Raw genomic sequence first — 11,398 nt, 5'->3', positions numbered from 1 at the left:
ATGCCAACAGAAACATGTTCGCATAAATTCCTCTAAGTAATTTAAACATGAGGTTGTTTAAGAAGGCCATTTTTTATCCATTCATTTATTGAAATATTTGCATTACTTCTTATATATTAAAATTTACATATATTATGTACTTTTTTCAGTAGACAATCCAAGAATATTCTATATGTTAAAATGTATGGTATATGCAATAATTCCCCCCCCCCAAAAAAAAAAAAGAAAAAGAAAAAAACTTATCCTCTATTTGTGATCTTATCTGATTGTGTCTTCTTCAAAATACACAAATAATCTGATGGAATGAAAATATTTTGGTCATTAAAACTTTTTAATCACTGCTCTTTACATCTACATTTCTTTTTTCACATAATCTGAAGTTTTCGAGTAGTCTGAAGGTTTTCAAACTGTGTTTCACAGAAATTTTAGATACCATGCAACTCCTCTAGGGCATCTGTAAGTCAAAATTTAAAACAATTTTTAATATCACTGGACATCAAAATGAAATACTTGAAATAATCTTTGCAATTCTCTTATTATTGTTAAAAAATATTAAGCAGATTTTTGTTTATGATTAAATTTATAATGAAATAATGAATTTCTTTTTACTTTCTGCATAAAATGCACAAATTTTATATTTCAATTCTTTAACATTTATTTTTCTGAGGATAGAAATTCTTCTATAGAAAAAATTACGATTTTAGAAGTTTTTCTGAATTTAAAGATTGAAGACAACCCTGTTATAAGGGTTTACGATTATAATGTGAATGACCCAAATAATTGTAAATGGCCTATGGCCATACTTAATACACATATTATTTAAATTGACATGCTTTACCTGTAATGTACATTTGTGACTTATACATAATTTAAGTGCACCAGTTTACTCACACTTATCTGTATTGTATGTATGTATTATATGCATCTCTAGACTCAGGTTAAAGCTAGCTCGTTTCCCCTTTCTCAGCTTTCCCAGATGACATTTTTGGGTCTTTACTGGAACTCGACGCACACTTTATTTCGGCTAGAATAACCACTTATCTCACTCTTCTTTTATTCAAAAATTATAACATACTAATTTGGGGAAAAAATTATATTTTATGTTAGTTACTCATGACAACATTCGAAACAACCTACATGTTCGACAAGGGGTAGGGGTCTAGGAAAGCCACAACTTTTTCAATGAACTGGATGAATAAATGCAGCCCTGCCTTTTGTTGTGTTTTATGCATTTATAAATTTCTACCTGACTGTTTATTCTTTAATTCTATATAACACAATTAATCGATACTTGTTTCTTGTATGGAATTTTAACATTAATTCTACATAATAACATGAGTAATCTTTTTTTTTAAATTGTATTTTAGCATTATTAAAAAACACTTTGGCACTATGAACTGAGAAAATCTATCAATCTGTCTTCTACGTTAATTTACAATAATATAAATGTGAATATCTGAATGGAGTTATATTGAAAGATCTAGTGGATGCTATGATTCCATGATGGTCAATCCACCACATTGGAAATATTAAATCAAACAATAAGTACAGGAAAGGATTCAGCAAGACAATATATCCTCTTTTGAATGAATACATTTAACTGTAGTTATTCCATATGATGTATTATACAACACCCCAAAATCATGGAAAATAACTTTCTAAACCGAGTTTACAGGGTAAAAAAAGTAGTGGAAAAATGTTGTAGTCATGTAACTGGGCTATCTAACATAAAAATTACAGCATATTACACCAGTGTTCTTACCTTTACTGCATATTACAACCGAATAACTACAATTAGATATGAGAAAGAACAGACAGTGTCAGTACAACCAAGAGTAAAACTTTTACAGAGTTGCTAATTTGAAAACAAGTGAACCTGTAAAACTAACCCTGCATACTGGTTTGCTTTAGATGCATTTGGTAACCAATATGCCGTAAGTCTTTACCAGATTCAGTTTTGAGTGCATTAAATACTATATTGCTCATATGTCTTGATCGTGACAATCAATGCAGCTGCAGCCTTATTGAATAGAAATAAGTTATATGACTCTCAAATAAGTGTTTGTAAAGTTGTTCAGGAAATAAATATTACTAAATAATAACATGTATTATGTTTATTGAATTGTACAAAACTTATATGTTATACTTTGAATTATCGTCAATTTTAATTGTCTGAAATCTGGTATTTGATAGTATATAGTTGTAGCAGTTTTTTCACTATAAATTCTGAAGAATCCGAAAATAAATGCACATACTAAAGTATTTCAAGTATGATAATATTCAGTATTTAAGATTATCCTAAAAGTATGAAATTTATTATTTTATTTGAAAATAAGTATTAGTGTATCCATGGCATGCAGGTCCCCGAGATTACTCTATTATCCACTCATAGGTGGGGGTGTCACCTTTGCCAAAGGCTCTTTGTAGCCTGCTTTAGGTTTTATACTAATTTTAATTACTGGCCATCTACTGAAATGGTTTCTTTATGTATATCCACCTTTATTCCAACTCTGGTATTTCTACGGCGATGGAGGTTTAGTTGACCATACTTCTTGACAATTCTTTTACTTTTTTTTAGTTTATTTATTTATTTATTTTTTTTTTTCAATTTGAAGCGGTAGACCAGTATTTTCATCTCGCATAACTGTTTTTGAAGCACTCGAAAATCTCCTTCAAAGAGTTGGCTACATTGTGTAAATTTTCGCTATCTAAATTCCAAAGGAGTGACCGAATTGATCTGTAATTTGCATCGCACTCATTGATCAAATTTCTTTTTTTACTCAACGTTGCTTCTTCAGATATGGTGGGTAAATTATCTGATGTTCCACCTGAAGGAGTTTCAGTTGATGAATATTTTCGTTTTCTGGTGCCTGAAATACTTCTTGAGACTAAATCTTCATCAACTTTGAAAATAGGTGTTGAAAATAGCCATTCTTCAGTACATTCCAAACTCCAGGCTGGAAACTTCATGCCAGCAAACACAATATGCTTGCACAGCAGTCGGTTTCTTCTGAAATCTAAGCATGTGCATTGACATAGTTGTTTCTGTTCATCAAACATGACAGAATAAACTGCATCATGCTTAGTTTGAGAAGAAACTTTAAAGAAGCCATGTGAAATTTTTTTTATACTACCCACATAAACTTCAGCAGCTCTTAATTTTGTTTTTATGTGATCAATTAACCATTTTGGCTTATTGATTAAATAATTTGGTAGATGTTCATTGTATAATCTGGCCTGCGAAAGCATACTCAGATTTTTTCTGACGTAAATTCTATATCTTTCTGGCAGAAATTTCTCAACCAAGATCTTAATTATTTCAGACAGCATACAGTTTTTATATCCCTGAAGATATCTATATTTTAGTTCCTCATTTAAGCGTTCAACACCATTGTTCGAGTTTATGAATAAGTCATTTGGTTTGTAAGCCAAAGCCCATCTCTCAATTTCCTTGAACTATGTTAATTCAAAATAATCTTTCACAGCTTCATATTGGTTCCATGATTTTAATACCTCTATTGCTGCAACCATTTCATCTTGAGTTGGAGCATTTGCTATGGCACGTAATTTACACAAAAGCTCTTCTTTGGGAACCACTGCATTCTTTTTCTTAGAAGCCCATCTTGACCATGCCTGCTCTCGATGGAAACTACATATAAAAACCTTAATTCCTGTAAAGACATTTTCCAAACTTGTAATTTCTTCCATTGCAAAATCAACCATCCCATATTTTGGTCTAACGAGAGGCGACCAATTTTTAATAATTATAAGAGCTTCTTCTAATGCTTTGGCTGTTTCATTTTGTGTAATAATTATGCTCACTATTTGATAGTTCACATTTGTTTTGACAACTAAAAAATAAAGTGGGAGAGCATACTTACAGGTTCAATAGGTCGCGTCGAGAAGAACAAGATTAGAACCATATAAGACATATAAATTTTTCATTTCTTCACTTTGATATACAAATAGCAGATTTAGTTTTGAATCTGTAAAGTCATTTGGCTCAGTACCATCATATGTATTTTCAGTACATGGTCTAAAAAAAACAGAACACTTGGAAGTATCCCAGCTATTTATTAACATTTCTGTATTTTCCTGGTCAATTTTACTAGTTCTAATATCGGATTTTGCTTGGCTTATTATTTTCCTTATTGCCTCCATTTCTGGATAAAATCGTCTGCGCGTTTTATCAGTTTCTCCCAATTCAGTTGAAACGTATACTTCTAATAGCTCTGCAATTACAGTAGCATTGCATTTTCCATTCTTAACTTTAGAAGCTATGAAATGCCGCACTCTAGCATCTATAGGTTCTATTACTGCAGCCATGTTACCCATTAGATGATTTTGATGATCTTGGTTTTAGGTAAATTAAACATGAAAACTTCTTCACCAGCAATACTATCTTTATTGGCTAGTTTTTCCTTAATTTTCCGAGATATCATAATCTTTCTTTTTCAGGTTGGCACTACCTGTAATTTAAACATATTTATCACAGTAAAATTTAGAAATTCCAGCACAGTCATCTAAAACTAATTATTGATAAAGGTTCAATTTTAAAAATTTTCTGTTCATAGCAAATTATTCAAAAAAAAAAAAAAAAAAAAAAAAAAAAAAAGGAGTCATTTCTTTCCTTTAAAAAAAGCTGTAAAAAGGATCTTCCATTTTTATAACAATAGATCAAATTACTTCTTCAAAGAAACATAACCAATAAAACTTCACTTTGAACAACTTATTTCTATTTGTAGCAAATTGGTTAGAATATAATTAGCATAAAAAGCCTTTATTTCTGGCCTGAAAACATCATTTTATTTGCATGTCAATTACTGAATTATTTATTTAGGAAAATATTACTGTTAAAAACCCTCTTTTGGCCCAAAAAAAAAAAAAAAAAAAAAAAAAAAAAACTATTTAGAAAAATATGTTGAATAAAGAGACACAAAAAATCATTTCTCTTTTTTACATTGTGACTCTAAAAATACCTTTTGTTTTTATGTCAAAAAGTATGTATACTTTATCATAGAATACCTTCAATACATCTTGCTCATACGTGACAGAATTATATTTTTTCCTTAAAAAAAAAATTCTCTAAAATTACTAAGACCATCTTAGAACAAAAAGTTAAATAAACTTCTACCTTGAACTGAGGCATCCTGTACATTCGGATAACATTAATTACAGCTGGACAATTAACTTTTTTAGTTGTCTGGTTCTTGGAATATCCTTTACCAAAAGCATGATCAGTTTGACACTAAAAGAAAAAAAAAAGGTTGATCTTTACAATATGGTAACTGGTAGTTTGGCGACATTTTGGAAGCGATAAAGGTTACTACCTGGGACTTTGGTAATAATGTGAGCAGTACTCAGTTCCGATTACGCATTATTTTGTGTGAGGGAAATGAGAGATCATGGGATATGTCATGTGATATTAATAGACGAATTACGGTTCTTTAATCGGAAAAAGGGGGAAATCGGGAAAAAATCTGGAAATTTTGTATTTGGCTTTATTCTGTGTTGTGTGAAACAGTGTTCGTGATTTCTTGAATCCCATGGCCATAACTAAAGTGAATTCGAAATGGGTATTTATGTATGTATTAATTTAATGTATGTGCTCATTTATATTTTAAGTAGTGTTTTTGAATTTAATTATATTTTAATTAAATGATAGTTATTTTGTGAATATTATGTTTTTAGGAATTTGGTATACGTTTTAGAAGTAAACGTGCATGGAAATAATTAAAATATTTGATCAAATAAGTATTTGGAATGTTTGCGGTATGAATTCGTTGGTGACGTGTATAATATAACAAATAATTTAGAGGTAAAAGTTTTTGGATATTTTATCTATTTTATACGTGGAAATGTTCATATTTGGAAAGGGTATATACTTTTTCGTTATTAGGTAATTTCATATATGTTCTTTTTAACGGGTTTAAAGATTCAGAAAATTGTCATGCATTTTCGTGAAATTTTTCTAATTTATGAGAAAAAAGCAGTGTACATGGATATGGTGAAGAGTGTGTGCAATGCCATTTTTGTGCAATTCTGGGATTTTTTTTAAGTAAAAATAAGTCGACGTGTACATGGTTTAGTGATATTTTAATTAAATGATAGTTATTTTGTGAATTTTATGTTTGTAGGAATTTGGTATACGTTTAAGTTGAAGTAAACATGCATGGAAATAATTTAAATATTTGATACTAAGTACACGTTGGTGACGTGTGTAATGTAATAGATGATTTAGAGGTAAAAGTTTTTGGATATTTTATTTATTTATATGTGGAAATGTTTATATTTGGAAAGGGTAAATACTTTTTCGCAATCAGGTAATTTCATATATGTTCTTTTTACCGGGTTTAAAGATTGAGAAAATTGTCATGTATTTTCGTGAAATTTTTCTAATTTATGAGAAAAAAGCAGTGTACATGGATATAGTGAAGAGTGTGCACAATGCCATTTTTGTGCAATTCTGGGATGTTTTTTTAAGTAAAAAGTCGGCGTGTACATGGTTTATGTGTATGTGTTATTTTGAAAAACGCGTAAGGAGTATGGTATTGTGCACTTTTTCCCAATTTTGCAGTGAATATTTGTCATGATTAAGCAGTTTTGTTTGATAAAATTTCTAGCATAAGTGTAATCCGGCTAGTAGATTGTTGGAAGAAGTGTTCAGTAGATAAAAAGAAAAGAAACATGTCTTTACTTCGTGAAGGCAAAATGGCGGCGGGGAAAAAAAATAGAGGGTTGCTGTAGGAGAGTTGGTCGCCAAATTTTCGCCAAAAAATTGCCAAGTTACCATAATGTAAAGATCAACCAAAAAAAAAAAAAAAAAAAACACACACACACACACATATATATATAATCCAAGAGGTGATATTTTTGTATAAATTTTTAAATATAACAATGTTATTTTACCTTTTCATTTTTTTCTTTAGCATAATTTTCCTTTTGACATTTATTCAGATCTTTTCCTTGATGGCAAACATAGGTTTTTCGCCCAAAGTGGAAATAGGGAATATCATCTAACCAGTTTAATCGTAAATCTGGAGTTAGTTCAACTGGAAAGAAAATTTTGATTTAGATCACAATCTGATAAGCTTTGATTTTTAAAAGAAAGAAATTACAGATCTCTATAAACATATTATACATTTAACATTATACTTTGATTTTTAAAAGAAAGAAATTACAGATCTCTATAAACATATTATACATTTAACTGTCTCTATATATACTACATACTGTAGACACTGCTTAATGTATTGCAGCTGATGTCGTGTATATTGCTATTGAATTTCTAAGTTCTGCTCTTTCATATATGGAAACATAAAAAATGCATCATTTGCTGTAATTTTATTTGCTCAATTTGGTTAATATAATCAAAATATTATACAATAAATTTCTTAAACTGAAGAACGAAAATGATTTTAATCAAGCATTTAGAAAAAAGCGCAAAACAATAAAATAATAAAAAAAAAAAACTTAATTTCATACAAATTTTCAATAGCTATTGATTTGGAAGGGCTTCAGCACAGTTCCCTCTTCTTCAAAAGGGAGGTAAAAATTCCTGAAAACATCTTTGCCAAAATACACTTGCGTTTTTGCCCAATTTCAGATTTTACATTGGTAAAATCTCTTTAAACAAGGATGCCCTCCAAGTATTAAGATTATAGGTATAGAATTGGTCCAATAAATTTCAGAAACATTATGGACTACTCAAATGAACTTTTGCAATGAAGACTGTAAACAATTGATAAACAAACTTTTATTTTTCCTAATTAAAATGTTAAGAAAGTGGCTAGTTATATTTATAGTTAATTCAATTCCTATTTTAAAAGATACTTTTCTCATCATCTTATATTATCAAAAATGGGCAAATGTAATCACATTAAGCAGCACCTACTGCAAACATAGAGAGATATTAAAAGCATTAAACTATTATGTAAAAAAATTATGTCATTTTGTCTCATATTAAAATTATATATGCTAGGTAAAGTATAGAATGAGCTAGCTGCCTTATGCAAAAGGGATGCCTTTGAGAAGGTCTAATGGGAAACTGTCTTGTATTCACTTATATATAAGGAGAACAGGAAAATTCCCATGCAGCTAATCCATTCAACAGTATTTGTACCTTGATCAAACATCCAGTATTCAGCTATCTTATCTGCTAGTCCATTGGTGCTAAGAGTCAAAATAGACAGTAATGTGATTTTACACACAAGATAAGTAGCATTCATTGACTAAAGAAATATATATATCACATCACTAAAGAAATATATATACATTTCAGAAAACTTTCCTGTTTTCTAAAATTCAATATCTTTATTATTATAACTTCCTGATATTTCAATGCATTATAATTTTATGGTGAACTATTACCTGAAAATAAAACAGAATATTTTTTGAATTGGTAGTGTTTATTATAAGGTTATTTTGAAACATGTTGTTAATGATAAAACTAAAGAATGGATTTTCTTTATAGACTATTAAATGATTATATTTCAAATCAACAGACTGCATTCATACACTAAAATAGGATGAAAAATATAGTAGTCATCGAGACAATTGTCGAGTTTCTCAAGAAACAACAATAAAAATTTTCAAATCTAACACGGTATATCTTGTTTAATGTTTAATATAGTACGGAATGTTCCGTGAAGCATCAGCTATTTAAAAAAAAAAAAAAACATGCAATACCTGACAATGAAACCAAATAAAAATCAAACATAACGCTATTACACGTTATGCAACAAAATTAATGAATATGAACGTCTAAAAACCCTTTTTTCAACTTGGACCGAATCTCGCAACATCAACTAGATCGTACGCAATAAAATTAATACAAATTAGTGTTGATAAGTTCTTTGGAACAAAATGGCCAAATATCAACTAAACAACCAAAGAAAGCATTTACATTCTAGAGGATTTTTATTTACTCATTACATCTTCAAAAATTACTTACTCTCTTTATCGAATGACTTTCCATAGTAGTAAACATATTTTGTTACAGTTTCTACTTCGTGTCTGCGAAGTATTTCTTTAAATTCGCTCCAAGATTTCGCAAAATTCATTTTGCCTCTAAACACAAAGGTTCATACACGAGACCAAGGTTCTTTAATATACGGACGAGACGGACTTTGAAACTCGTAATCGATAAACCGGCCATTCCCCTATCGTTGACACAAGTTTTTCTATCGATGGAAAAAGAAGACTCTAGGCCATCCGAAAAAGCGGCGACCTATTTTTGCTGAAATGCTCTCACACTGTGTATGAAGTTATGATTTTGTTTATTACTGTTTTTCTGAAATATACATGAATTTTTTGGGAACGGTAATATTTAATGTTACTTTAGTTAAAATATTATGTACATCTCTGCGATGATATATGTCTTTTCTATTTAAGTCTCAAAATAAGGGCATACACATTACTATGTAGGAATTCATTCATTTATTATTTTTTTGAAACCTAGCTAAAATTTGCTTCTTAAAGACATTAATTTTTGGGAACGAGCTACAATTCTGCAAATCGGAACCCGGAAGTGTGTTGTACGTCATCACCGGAAGTGTACCTACGTCATCGTTACATTATTTTTGTTGACCAATGGCATACGAGCAGGATTAATATAGTTCTAACAGTGGTTGCCCTACTCTTTGATTTATCACTGCTTGCCAATTACAATAGGTTAATAATATCGTAAACAAGCACAGCAGTTATCGGTAAAAATTTGCTATCGTTGTTATATGGTATGCACTTGAACTTTAAGGATATAGGAAAACTATACATCTTCAGTGTTTTTTAGGCAGAATATTTTTAAATTCACAGATATTGTTCTTAGTTTGTAAACATTCCCTATTACATATAATTCACAATGTTTGACAGAAAATTTACATGTGATATTACTCTGTGACTTATATTGAATTAAATTATTATAATTTGAATACTGTTGTTATTGTATTGCTACGCATCTACTTGCACTCTAAGTGAAATAAATAACAGTAAGAAAAAGTAAGTAAACGGCATCGAACAACATTTCGGGTCACAGTATATTTCATATTTCGGTTATTAGCAAAACAGTTATTTCTTATTAACTGATGTAATGAATGAAAAGGAATAGAAAATCGAAGTAATTCTTAACAATATTTATATACCACATGTACGAATAAAACTCTACAAGAAATTAAGAAATATTCTTTAATTTTTCATAGAAAGCGTACTATTTTGCAAAAACTTATAAACATCTTCAAGTTGATTCTGTTGATATTTTCATTAGATCTCATCAAAGAGTTTCATATTTTTCTATCAGAATGTTTTAAAAATCATTTTTTCATTATAAAATGTCTGTATACATCTAGGTTCAGCGAAGAATTTTGTATAGCTGGTACTCTTTTCATTCACATTTTTCACGCTTGGGATCTTTTGTATTCCAAACGTTTGTATACTGTAGTTCTAAATTTGATATACTTTGAAGTAATTATCTCACAATTTTGTGCATTTATTGAATTACAATAAAATTACTGTATTATTATTTCAGTTATATTTTAATTACTATTTTCATTCTGGGATATACAGTCTCAAGCCTTACCTGGTGGTGCAGTGTTCCAGATTTAGAAAACATTTTGAACAATTAAGATCTTTCTTAAAAATAATTTTCTGTCCATCTTATCAAAGGAATGTAATCTGTCACTGAATAACAAATTTTCTAAAATTCCAGTCCTATCATTTCATCCTTTCCTCTATATTCTAATTTATATTAATAACTTCTTACAATCCAAAGTACACTTCTAATGTTTTAATGTGATGCTATACTGTAGGCTGTTTTCATATTTCAAATAAACTAATTTTCCTGTAATTCTATCTATTCTCTTATTATATTTTGTCTTATCTTGATTCAGATTTATTAATTTGATTATATAATTTTATATTACTTGTCACAATACTAACAGTTTTGCCTCAGATAATTAGAGTTTTTTAATTCTTTCCAGACATTGTTTAAATATTCATTGTATAACTGAAAAGCTGTAATACTAAAGGTAAATAAAGGAAGAAACTAAAGCATATTTCATGCATCTTCTTCTTTTCCCTCTTTTGTAATCCATGCAGTGTATATATTTCTCGTTGACTGTTCATTATTTTTATAATTTGCATGTATTGATACGCATATTTTCGTAAATTTTGCATTGTTACTCATTTCATTCTGATATTCTGTTTATTTATTACATCAATTAATGTAAATTTATTTGTTTTGTCAAAATTTAGTTATTGTTTATTAACTCCCAGTAAATTTAATGTGAAACAGAGTTTCTTTGAGTACTTTTCTCTAGTGCTGTAAATATTTATACATAGATGTCTGTTTCTATACTTATTTAAGGATTTTGATTTTTCATTAAAAACAAGAATCAAAATTCAA

General features: G+C 29.2%; 1 long non-coding RNA gene and 1 pseudogene across 2 annotated transcripts; both read right to left on the bottom strand.

Annotated features, from left to right (window-relative positions):
- Nucleotides 1–312: 312 nt before the first annotated feature.
- On the bottom strand, nucleotides 313–9,174 carry LOC146994166 (uncharacterized). 2 transcript variants are annotated; one of them, XR_015044043.1, is made up of 3 exons: nucleotides 8,954–9,174; nucleotides 6,910–7,052; nucleotides 313–454 (listed from the first exon to the last, which is right to left on the bottom strand). It is a non-coding gene; the product is annotated as an uncharacterized LOC146994166 (long non-coding RNA). The 2 variants fall into 2 exon arrangements; XR_015044042.1 differs by lacking the exon at nucleotides 313–454 and adding an exon at nucleotides 2,097–4,469.
- Nucleotides 2,097–4,335, bottom strand: LOC146994167 (uncharacterized; annotated as a pseudogene).
- Nucleotides 9,175–11,398: the final 2,224 nt, after the last annotated feature.

The sequence above is a fragment of the Stegodyphus dumicola genome, chromosome 11 (assembly GCF_044657685.1).
Source record: "Stegodyphus dumicola isolate Sdum_Otavi_A_Nest chromosome 11, ASM4465768v1".
Taxonomy (NCBI): Eukaryota; Metazoa; Arthropoda; class Arachnida; order Araneae; family Eresidae; genus Stegodyphus; species Stegodyphus dumicola.
This window is presented reverse-complemented; position numbering and strand designations above follow the sequence as displayed.